This window comes from Chelonoidis abingdonii, chromosome 2 (genome assembly GCF_003597395.2).
Source record: "Chelonoidis abingdonii isolate Lonesome George chromosome 2, CheloAbing_2.0, whole genome shotgun sequence".
Lineage (NCBI taxonomy): Eukaryota > Metazoa > Chordata > Testudines > Testudinidae > Chelonoidis > Chelonoidis abingdonii.
In genome coordinates this window covers 183,358,595-183,370,368 of record NC_133770.1, presented here as the reverse complement: position 1 = coordinate 183,370,368, position 11,774 = coordinate 183,358,595, and the positions used below count along the sequence as shown (strand labels likewise).

Below are 11,774 nucleotides of genomic sequence, written 5' to 3'. Positions count from 1 at the left end.
AGTCCTTATCAATTTTAGAATCAGCTGCAAATTAATTAACATAGTGTTTCCACCCCCATATAACTTCATTAATGAATGTCACATAAGGCCAGACCCAACACAGATCCCTTGTAGTTAGCTTGCCCTCAGCTGGGGCTTAAACCATAGTATCTTGCCCCTGGGTCCCCTAGAGGAATCCCAACTCCTGGGCAATCTTACTGTGCCCAGCAGGAGTTCAGCTCACTCCCAGACTTTTTTTACTCCCCAGAGTACTGTCCCCTTGTCTCTAGCCCCTGGCGGCACTTCCCAGAACCCACCACAAGTCACTGGCTGGAAGCAGCCCTCCAAGGCCTTCACTCATACCAAGTAAAGTAGTGTCCATCTGCCAGTTGCCTCAGGCTGAGCTCCACTTGTTACTAGAGCTCACTAGCAGTGCCTAGTAGCTTCCTTGTTCCTGGAAAAACTCCCCTCCTTTGTGGCCAGTCTCATCCTTTTAATCACCACTTCTCAAGGTGGAGCACATTCTGCAGGTGTGGCTAATTGGTGCTGCCTGAATGCAGGAATACGCATTAGCCTTTCCACTAAAGGGGTGAGGATGTATCCCATCATATCCCCGCAGTTTCTTAAATTGCAACAAAAATGTCTCTTCTTGTGTCTCCATCCTGCAAGTGACTCTGTGTGGACACAGGAGTGTGTTCTGCTCATGCATACTCATTTTCAGAAAGGGACCTTTGACTGTAAACTCCCTGGGGCAGAGATCTTGTCTTCACATTTGTGTATACTGCTGTAATATAAATATTAATAATAATTAATAACCTCCTGCACCTAATGTCCCAATTTAATACAATTTGTCCTTTGTTTGCAATCTGGTTTTCAATCCATAAGCATTCATATCTAAACCACACTGAATGAATTTTTGAAACATTTAATTTGTGAATACTCCCATTGTATCAAATGCTTTAATAAGGTCCTCATATTACCTATAGCCCATTGCCCTCATCCATTGATTTTGTAATTAGATTTTTTTAAATTCAGTTTGGGCTGAAATTATGTGTTCTTTATAAACCTATCCATTCCCCTGCCCACAAACATCATCTTCACTAAATAGACTGAGTTTAAGCCAGCTAGTTTTCATCTAGGAACCTAACTCATTTATGTACCAAAAAAGCAAGGATACCACAATATCTGGGTTTGATCTGAAAAAGGAATGATACTGCATGACAAAATACCCCATAATCTCCCCCCACCCCAGTAGCCACATATTCACATTGAACAGGAATGACGGTATGAGATGGAACTGTGCAGGATGTTACCCGTGAGAATCCTGGGGGAGAATGTGCAATGGCCTGATACAGCCCCCTCTGGGTCCTCCTTGCCAAGTATGAATGGTGTCACTATAAAGCCATCCCTTCCAGGTCCCACAGATGATTCAACGGCACCTCACGATCACCCCTCTGAAAGGGCAGTGAAAGATCAAATGCAGTTTCATGGACATCTGATTTATGTCCATTGCCAGAAGGAGACCGTCAACCAAAAGTGGCAGGACAGTCTCAGATTTTGAAACAACTTCCAAGACAAACACACTGGATACCTGATGAACTCCAGCCACAGTAAGCAGCTTTCATGTGCTGAATATAATTATAGTGACTGACAGTTATATAGTGGAATTCAACCAAAAAGATCGCCAAGTGCTATGGTCAGATTGTAGCTCTTTAACCCATGGTCACACTGCAGGAAGGAAGGTTGGGCAACCATACTACAGCAGGAGCTCTTGGAGGAATTCTGGCTGAATCAGCCAGAATTCCTGCAGGGGCTCGCATACCAGAGCTGTGCTGCCAGAGGTGGCTCCAGGCACCAGTGCTCCAAGCGCGTGCCTGGGGTGGCAAGCCGTGGGGGGTGCTCTGCCGGTCGCCGCTAAGGCGGCAGGCAGGGTGTCTTTGGCAGCATGCCTGCGGACGGTCCACTGGTCCCAAAGCTTCGGTGGACCTCCTGCAGTCGTGCCTGCGGAGGGTCCGCTGGTCCCGCGGCTTCAGGGACCCTCCATGCTTGGGGCAGCAAAATGTCTAGAGACGCCCCTGTGTGCTGCCCTTTGAAAGGTTGAAGTATATGCATCTCTTCAAGGTGGGCCAATTTTGGGGGTTGGTGAGGAGGGGTTTACCTACCTCAATTTTTATAGACTAGTGTTGTGTGGCTGATGCAAGAAAAAAGGGTGCTATGGTGCCTTGGTCAATTATGTGCTTGTGAGCAGTTCCATGCACCCTCCTCCCTTGAACAGCTTTGCAAGGCTAGGCCCAGTCTAGCCCTGTATACATCCCCACTGAAATCCAGCCACTCTGAGGTGAAAAATGGCTGCTGCATAACAGTGCACAATAACACTAAACATCAGCTGAGGACAGGAAATAAGACATGCCTTTTCCAACTGAGACTATTATGGCAATTTTAGATCGACAGAACACAACAGATAAATCAGCCCTATCATTGGAGTTTAAACAACAGTTTTTGCCTTTGGAAGTTTTTCATAGAATGACAGATTTCAAGAGTTTACTTTAGTCAGGGCTTACATAATCAATTGCACAGAGTGTGCATAGGAGATGGTTCCCACGTTGCTAAGCTCTAATATTATCCGAGATTCACCCCCATTACAGAGGCCTAAAACTTAGGTTGACCTAGTTACATTGCTCAGGTCTGTGACCTAATTCCTGCTGCAGATGCAGTTAGGTTGGCTGAAGAATTCTTCCATCAACCTAGCTACTGCCTCTCTGAGAGGTGGATTACCTACACTGACCCTAAAACCTCTTCCATTGATGTAGGAAGCATCTACACTATAGCAGCACAGCTCCAGGGCCATAGTTATGTATCTGTAGCTGCTGTTGTGTAGACATGCCCTGAGAGGTTAGCAGGGCTGAATTGCCACAGGAAGCTGTCTTTCACTTTAGAATACTCAGGCCTTGGCTACACTGGAGAGTTGCAGCACTGGTGGAGGCTTTACAGCGCTGCAACTTACTCACCGTCCACACTTGCAAGGCACATACAGCGCTATATCTCCCTGGATACAGCGCTGGCTATACTCCTCCTCTGCCTGGGGAATAATGACTGCAGCGCTGGTGATGCAGCGCTGCTTCGCCAGTGAGGCCACCAAAAGCACTGTTATTGGCCTCCAGAGGTATTCGGAGGTATCCCAGAATGTCTGCTCAGCCACTTTGCTTATCAGTTCAAACTCTACTGCCCTGGCCTCAGGTGACCTGCCCTTTAAATGCCCTGGGAATTTTAGAAATCCCCTTCCTGTTTGCTCAGCCAGGTGTGGAGTGCAATCAGTGAATCTTTCCAGGTGACCATGCCTCCACGCACCAAACGAGCCCCAGCATGGAGCAATGGTGAGTTGCTGGACCTCATCAGTGTTTGGGGGGAGGAAGCCTGTGCAGTCACAGCTGCGCTCCAGCCCGTAGGAATTATGATACCTATGGGCAGATATCAAGGGCCATGCTGGAAAGGGGCCATGACCGGGACGCAGTGCAGTGCAGGGTTAAAGTGAAGGAGCTGCGGAGTGCCTATTGCAAAGCCCGTGAGGGAAACCGCCGCTCTGGTGCTGCCCCCACGACCTGCCGTTTTTACAAAGAGCTGGACGCGATACTTGGGGGTGACCCCACCGCCAATCGAGGACCACGATGGACACTTCAGAGCGGGGGGAAGGGGGAGCCGTGCAGGGGGGAGGAGGAGGAAACCGAGAGTGAGGGTACTGGGGGTGGGGGGAGACACCCCGGAGTCCCAGGAGGCATGCAGCCAGGAGCTCTTCTCAAGCCAGGAGGAAGGTAGCCAGTCGCAGCAGCTGGTACTTGGTGAAGGACAAGCAGAGGAGCGGGTTCCCGGTAAGCGGCTTTTATTTTTCAGGATGGAAATGTTTCGGGAGAGGAGGAGGGTTAGGGCTGCATGCATGCATGCCTAGATGTGGAATAGCCCATTGATGTGGTCTATCAATGTCGCGGTAATCAGCCTCGGTAATCTCTTCAAAAGTTTCAGCCAGAGCGTGGGCAATGCGCTTGCGCAAGTTTATAGGGAGAGCCACTGTGGTCCTTGTCCCAGTCAGGCTAACGCGTCCGTGCCACTGTGCCGCGAGGGGTGGGGGGACCATTGCTGCACACAGGCAAGCTGCATAGGGGCCAGGGCGGAATCCGCATTGCTGTAGAAGACCCTCTGCGCTCTTTCCCAGGTGACCCGCAGCAGCGAGATATCTTCCAGGATTAACTCCTGTGGAAAATGTTGGGAGAGTGTTCAGTGTAGGTGCCCCTGCAGCAGTTTGCTTTCCCCAATGCACAGAAACCCTGCACAGCCCTGAAGCAATCAGTCCCCCTTACTCACCATTTCAGGGGCTCCTGTGGGTTATGTGCACTCTTTTGGTATGGAAAATTATGCTAAAGTGAAGACTGTAAACTCCTTCACTGTCTGTGGAATAACTGTCTGAGATATAAACAATGCTGCCTCTGTTAACTGTTGCCTTTTTTTTCCTTTCCACAAGCAACCTTGAGTTCTCAGCTGCCCATGTTAACAGCAGCTCAAAGACTCCAAAACCTGCGGAAGAAGCGCGAAAAAGCAAAGAAGACCTGCTGCAAGCAGTTATGGATCACTCTGCCAGAGAGAATAAAAAACTGCAGGACTGGAGGGAAAGGGAAAGCAGGATCCGCCAGAGAAATGCAGCGGCCAGGAAGAAAAGCACAAAGCAGCTGATAAGCATCCTGGCGCGCCAAGAGGACTCTATCCAGGCGCTCGTAGCCATGCAGGCAGAGCACTACCACACCGCCCCCCCCGTCCCAAAGCTCTTTCCCTTGTGCCCCAATGTCAGCTCCAAACCCCTTCCCCAGCATCCAGGTTCTTACCCACCACCAGCTGCCTCCAACACCTGTACGTTCACCAACCAGCCCTGAGAACTACGACCCTTACCCTCTGCACTCAACCCCCATCACCACATGCAGTATAGGCATCCTGAAGTGCAGCAGTCATTGCACAGCACTCCAGACAGGACATATTCAAACCTGTGACTGTACAGTTCCCCACCCCACCCCCTGCCCTTTTAGGTTCCCAAAATGTTGTGTGTCTGTCAATAAAGTTATTTTCTTTTCAATAAATGAATTCTTGGCTTTGAAAACAGTCTTTATTATTGCAGAAAGTCAAAGATACCTTAGCCCAGGAAAGAAACAGCACTGCAAATCAGCTTAGGAAAAACAGATTCCTACTAACATTGTAACCACTGCACTTCACTCCCGTGCAAGGCACCAAACATACTGTTGGTTTTCAGCCTCAAATTCCTCCCTCAAGGCATCCCTGATCCTTGAAGCCCTGTGCTGGGCCTCTCTAGTAGCCCTGCTCTCTGGCTGTGCAAATTCAGCCTCCAGGCGTTGAACCTCAGAGGTCCATGCCTGACTGAATGTTTCACCCTTCCCTTCACAAATATTATGGAGGGTACAGCACGTGGATATAACTGCAGGGGATGCTGCTTTCCCCCAAGTCTAGCTTCCCATACAGAGATCGCCAGCGCCCTTTTAAAACGGCCAAAAGCACACTCCACAGTCATTCGGCACTGGCTCAGCCTGTAGTTGAACTGGTCCTTGCTCCTGTCAAGCTTCCCTGTATACGGTTTCATGAGCCAAGGCATTAACAGGTAAGCGGGGTCTCCAAGGATCACAATGGGCATTTTCGACATCCCCTACTGTGATCTTCCGGTCTGGGAAAAAAGTCCCTGCCTGCAGCTCTTCCTGAACAGGCCAGTGTTCCGAAAGATGTGCATGCATCATGCACCTTTCCAGGCCAGCCTGTGTTAATGTCAATGAAACACCCCACGGTGATCCACAAGCGCCTGGAGAACCATAGAGAATACCCCTTCCGATTAATGTACTCGGATGCTAGGTGGGGTGGTGCCAGAATAGGCAATATGCGTCCCATCTATCGCCCCTCCACAGTTAGGGAAACCCATTTGTGCAAAGCCATCCACAATGTCCTGCACGTTCCCCAGATCACGGTTCTTCTTAGCAGGATCCGATTAATGGCCCTGCAAACTTGCATCAAAATGACTCCAACGGTCAACTTTCCCACTCCAAACTGGTTCCCGACCGATCGGTAGCTGTCTGGAGTTGCCAGCTTCCAGACTGCAATAGCCACCCACTTCTCCACCGGCAGGGCAGCTCTCAATCTCGTGTCCTTGTGCTGCAGGGTGGGGGTGAGCTCAGCACACAGTCCCATGAAAGTAGCTTTTCTCATCCGAAAGTTGTGCAGCCACTGCTCATCATCCCAGACTTCCATGATGGTGTGATCCCACCACTCAGTGCTTGTTTCCCGAGCCCAAAAGCGGTGTTCCACAGCGCTGAGCATTTCCGTGAAAGCAACAAGCAATGTTGTGTCGTACGTGTTAGGCGACTCGCAATCATCGTAGGACTCCTCATCACTTTGGAGCTTAAGGAATAGCTCAACTGCCAAACGTGATGTGCTGGCAACACTCACCAGCAAAGTCCTCAGCAGTTCGGGCTCCATTTCTCACAGAAATCGCGCTGCACAGAAACCGTTGGGAGAGTCACAATGGTGCCAAACGTGGATGGAAAAACAGGGACTGCTGGGATCCAAAGCGATGCATCATGGGGCATTGAGACAGGAAGCAGAATGACCCGCACCCTTCCGTCCCCTTCCCACAACCCACGGCGCCAAAATGGGACGAGGTGCTCTGTGGGATAGCTGCCCATAATGCACCACTCCCAACTGCGCTGCAAATGCTGCAAATGTGGTCACACTGCAGCACGAGTAGCTGTCAGTGAGGCCACACTCCAGTGCTTTCCCTACACAGTTGTACGAAGACAGCTGTAACTCCCAGTGCTGCAGACCTCCAAGTGTAGCCAAGGCCTCAGTTTATCATGTGAACACTTTCCCTTTAAACAAGATTTTCTTTTTAAAAGTATTATGGATTTTTTCCCCCGCCACAAATTTCTTTCTTAGGAGGAGGATTAGTTACTCTTGATATGACCCACATCCTCTTTATTCGTGCTTCTGTTGTTCTTCTGAGGTGCTTTCTACATGGCCTAATTCTCTGCTGTATTGCTCCTTGGGTTATCTTTTAAACCTATACAAAGTGGGCCTGAGTCTCATTTAAATTAATGGCACTTTACATCATTCTTTCAGTGTACTGGTGCCTTAAAGTGAGTGTAAATTACAGTTAAGAACATAAGAATGGCCCTACTGGGTCAGACCAAAGGTCCATCTAGCGCAGTATTCTGTCTTCCAGCAGTGGTCAATGCCAGGTGCCCCAGAGGGAATGAACAGAACAGGTAATCATTAAGAGATCCATGCCCTGTTGCCCATTCCCAGCTTCTGGCAAACAGAGGCAAGGAACACCATCTCTGCTCATCCTGGCTTATAGCCATTGATGGACTTTTCCTCCATGAATTTACCTAGTTCTTTTTTTGAACCCTGTTATGGTCTACCCTTTACAGTGGTAAAGCCTCCCCAATCAAAATAGAAGTATTTTACACCCACTTTACATTCTCTTTACCCAGTTGTAAATTGCTATACGAGGTGCAAGGCAGTGGAGAATCAGGCCCACAAGCCAGATTCTCCGCTGCACTGCAGCCTCATTGAATAGCATGGCCAGTGCAGAACAGCCCTTAAGACAGAAGAGTTGGCCATGGAAGGATTACCTCAGGGAAGAGGATATTCTTGGAGATCATAGAGTTAGTGTAGCATTCCCTTCACCATCCCTGTAACTGGCATATGGGGAACAGGACAGGACATCACTATTCCCTGCTGACACCTGCTTGCTGCAGTGGGACTGTTTGCAGTTGGTACCATTGGAACAGCTCTTGGGGCCACGGGCAACTAGCACAAGTCTTCAGGCTTCTCCAGTTTATGCTGGGACACTGGCATGGTACACAGCTCACCTAGGATTGAGAAAGCATAAAGATGTCTTAACGCCACTTTTGCCTTCCTCCCTAGACTCCTGAATTGCTCTGTGCACTAATTTGTTGCAGCCAAGGACCTGGGACACAGTGTTTAGCAACTCCATGGTTGGAAAAAACAAAAAATGCATTCCCGAATCCACATTTTAACCCACCATTGGTTCCTCTCATTTTTAATACTAGATCTTCATAAACATATGGTCAGATTCCAAATTGGCCCCTTTATTTAATTCATCTTAACACAGGTTTGTGATATTGCTGAACAGTCTGAAAGCTGTATGTTGGGGTGGAGAGTTGTAAAAAAAAGTGTAGATTGAAGTATGGAATAATTATGCCACAAATAGGCACGAGTAGTGATAAGCGCACCCATTAGAGTACTTTATATGTTATGCTCCTTCCCAGCAGAAGGCGCACTGACAGCACTAGATACTGCTTACAAGTGGTTGGATCTTTTTGCTATATTTTCTTCATGCGCATCAGGAAATGATCAAAGGCTCAAGAATCTAATTATAGCCTAATCAAAATCATAGATTCATACATTCCAAGGCTTGAAGGGACCATTGTGATAAGCTGGTCTGACCTCCTGTAAAACACGGGCAATAGACCTTCCCCAATATAATTCCTAGAGCAGATCTTTTAGAAAAACATCCAGTCTTGAAGAAAAATCTCCAATCTTCAGCTAGCAAGCTGAATACTTGGTTAATGTTTCCACAGGGCTCAGGTCCTAACCCCTGGTCTGGCTGCTTTGAGCTGCTCTGGCAGTGCAAAACAGATGGAAAGCTGGTTTAAAACTGGCCAGATGCGCAATCTCCTGTCATGAGGATGTGGTGTGGAAGGAGTACAACTCTGCTCCAACAGTCCCAGGCTAGTGTACTGGCCCCTTGGGGCTGTAGTCAGCCCCGCGGCTGCTTTAAATTACACCAGGGATGGTACCAGCATAGATCTGGGACCTAGGATCAGGGAGTTCCAAAAATCTTCTTTTGTGACCTCCACCTTTTTTTCTGCACAGTGCATAGAGGGCACTTCTGAGGGCTTGTCTACACTAGCAATTTATAGTGTTGCAACTTTCTCGCTCAGGGGGTGTGAAAAAACACCCCCTGAGCACAGCAAGTTTCAGTGCTGTAAAGCACCAGTGTAGACAATGCCCCAGCACTGAGAGCCACACTCCCAGTGCTCAGAACTACGCCCCTCATGGAGGTGGTTTTTTTAGAGTGGTTGGAGAGCTCTCTCCCAGTGCTCTGTTGTGATCACACAAGCCACGTTAAAGCACTGCCGTGGCAGCGATTTAGCATTGCCAGTGTAGGCTAGCCCTAAGAATCTGGGCCTATATATTTAAGAGACACTAAGCAACAATGAATGCACTCTAGGAGTATGTCTAGATGCGATAAATCAAACCCCAAACACTTTGCCATCGACTCCAGAACTCCACCAGGGCGAGAGGAAGTAGAGTAGACGGGAGAGCCACAGCCATCGATCCCGTGCCGTGAGAGCGGGTGGTAAGTCGATCTAAGATACGTTGACTTCAGCTACACTATTCTCGTAGCCAAAGTTGCATATCTTAGATCGATTTCCCCCTTTCCCCCCAGTGTAGACCAGGCCTAAGTGATACACAATGGATATATTTATGTGTCTTCCCACTTACACCAATGTTGAAATAAATAAGGCATTAAATAAAAACGAAACATTGAAATCAATGGTGTTACACTGGTGTAAAACCGGAGTCAAGCAGCCGTGAATTAATCTCAACTAAAATGTGTTACACAATGATTTGATTAAATGGAGCATTCCACTTCATTTGAGACTGCAAACATGGATCAGCACAGATAGTTTTTTTACAATATCATTCAATCAATAGTCATTCAGCCAACAGTCCAGAGCAGCAGTGAACATTTAAATTGTCAAACCAGAAGGTTGTTAGTGTCTCTTATATGCCTAAGGAAGTATTCAAGCTGAGGTCTGCTTGATAAACTCAACATGAATTTGGCCTTCATATAGATTGGGGTTTTTGCCTTTGAACATTTCCTGAAGTATGATAAAGAAAACATAATTCACAGATACAAAATCAAACCAAACCAAACCCAAACAAACAAATAAAAACCCCACCTCTACCTATGTTAAAAGAATATTGTTAAAGCTGTGAAACCAAGCACCCAAATTAGGAAAAGCCAGAATTAAAGTTGCCTGAGGAGTAACTTAATTTGGCTCTCTTGTGTGTATTTATTTTGATCCAGTCATTAATTATATTACCACATACTATTTTTTTCTCAAGATCTCCCAACTCATTCATTGCACACGATACTGTGTTTTCTCCTTATTGTTCAATGTGTGGTTCTAGGCCTTATATGCTATTCGAACCCTGTTATGAAGACAGGAACATTAATTTCCTAAAGGCCTTTTCTGTGGCACTCATCACTATAGTATCACAAATATTAATGAATTTATTTGAGCAACACTTCTGTGAGATGAGGGGACATTATCTTCATTTTACAGATGGGGAACTGAGGCACAGAGAGATTAAAGTAATAAATTTCCACTAATTTTGGTACCCAAGTTTAGACACCTAGAACCTCATTTTTCAGAGTATTTAGCATTAAAATAGCACTTTATACACCCAAAGCAAAGCTTCCATGGACTTAAGTTGTAACTGTGAATACTCAGCACTTCTGCAAATCAGATTCAAGGGTCTCAGATTGGGGACCCAGAAAATGAAGTACACAGAATTAGTGACCACCGATGAAAAGTCTGGTTTCAGTGATTTTCCCAGCATTGGATAGGAGCTCTGTGGCAGAGACAAGAATAGAAACTAATTTGCCAGGGCAGCATTCAATTACTTTAACCCTGAGACCCTCCTTTCTCTTTCTTTCCTCATTCACTACACTATCGCCGCTCCTCCCACACTGGTTCTTAGTCCCAGCCTCCTCCCAGCAAACTCAGTGTACACTCCAACAGGCTCCCAGTCCCACCCACAATTTCCTTCACCAGCTCCCAGTCCAGCTGTTTCCCCCCACCAGTTCCAGATCAGAGGCATTCAAATCAGACTTCATGTTCCATGCTGCCTGGGTGCCAGCGGGAAGGGGTGAGGAGAGTCACTGAGAGCACCAGAAAGGTTCCCTGCTCTCAGTTCAGGTGCCTGGTTCTGTGCTAGCCTGGATCAGCTGGAAGCAGCTATTACAGGGAAAGTCCAGCTTCACCCCTGTAGTCCTGGGCTGGAACATGCATATTCCAGTTACATATAGGAGTTGTGAGGGGATAAAGCATGTCAGTCACTTTGTGGGAATGGGTGCATACAGAGTCTGATCAGCACTAAGAACTGTGAGAGGCCTGAGAATGCTCACTGAGAATGGGATCTTCATGGATTTTAGCCGCTAAAATCAAAACAGCCTCTACTGAGCATGTGCAAACAGTAATGTTTCAAAGGCTTGCAACTTGGTCAAATTTGAGCATATTTTCACGGGGACAGCAAAAGTCATATCCCTGACAAAAAGGACACTCCTTACTTGTAAGCATAGGTACCCTTGAGCTTTTCAAAGAAAAAGTCATCGGAATTTTTTAATATGAGCAAAACAATGTATTTTCCCTATCCTTGATCTTGGAAATCGAGCCACTCCCCCCAATAAAAACAACAACCCCCAGCCCCCAAAAAAAGAAAGAAAAAGAAAAGAAAACTGCCTAAGGCAGATGCCTAGCATGGACTCTCATCCTAAATGGTTGAAGTTTGGCAAAGTTATAAGGACTGAAAACAGGATCTTCAAATGGAAAATGTTAGACAACCTTAACTCGAGGTGTCACCTATAATAAATAATATATTATTATGTATTTGTTAAGCACCAATTATATGCTTACCCTATACATTATAGAAGAAAA

General features: G+C 47.0%; 1 long non-coding RNA gene across 1 annotated transcript; it reads left to right on the top strand.

Moving 5' to 3' along the window:
- The first annotated feature begins 3,699 nt into the window (after positions 1-3,699).
- On the top strand, positions 3,700-5,103 carry LOC142046222 (uncharacterized). The gene is made up of 2 exons (XR_012655116.1): positions 3,700-3,845; positions 4,493-5,103. It is a non-coding gene; the product is annotated as an uncharacterized LOC142046222 (long non-coding RNA).
- Positions 5,104-11,774: the final 6,671 nt, after the last annotated feature.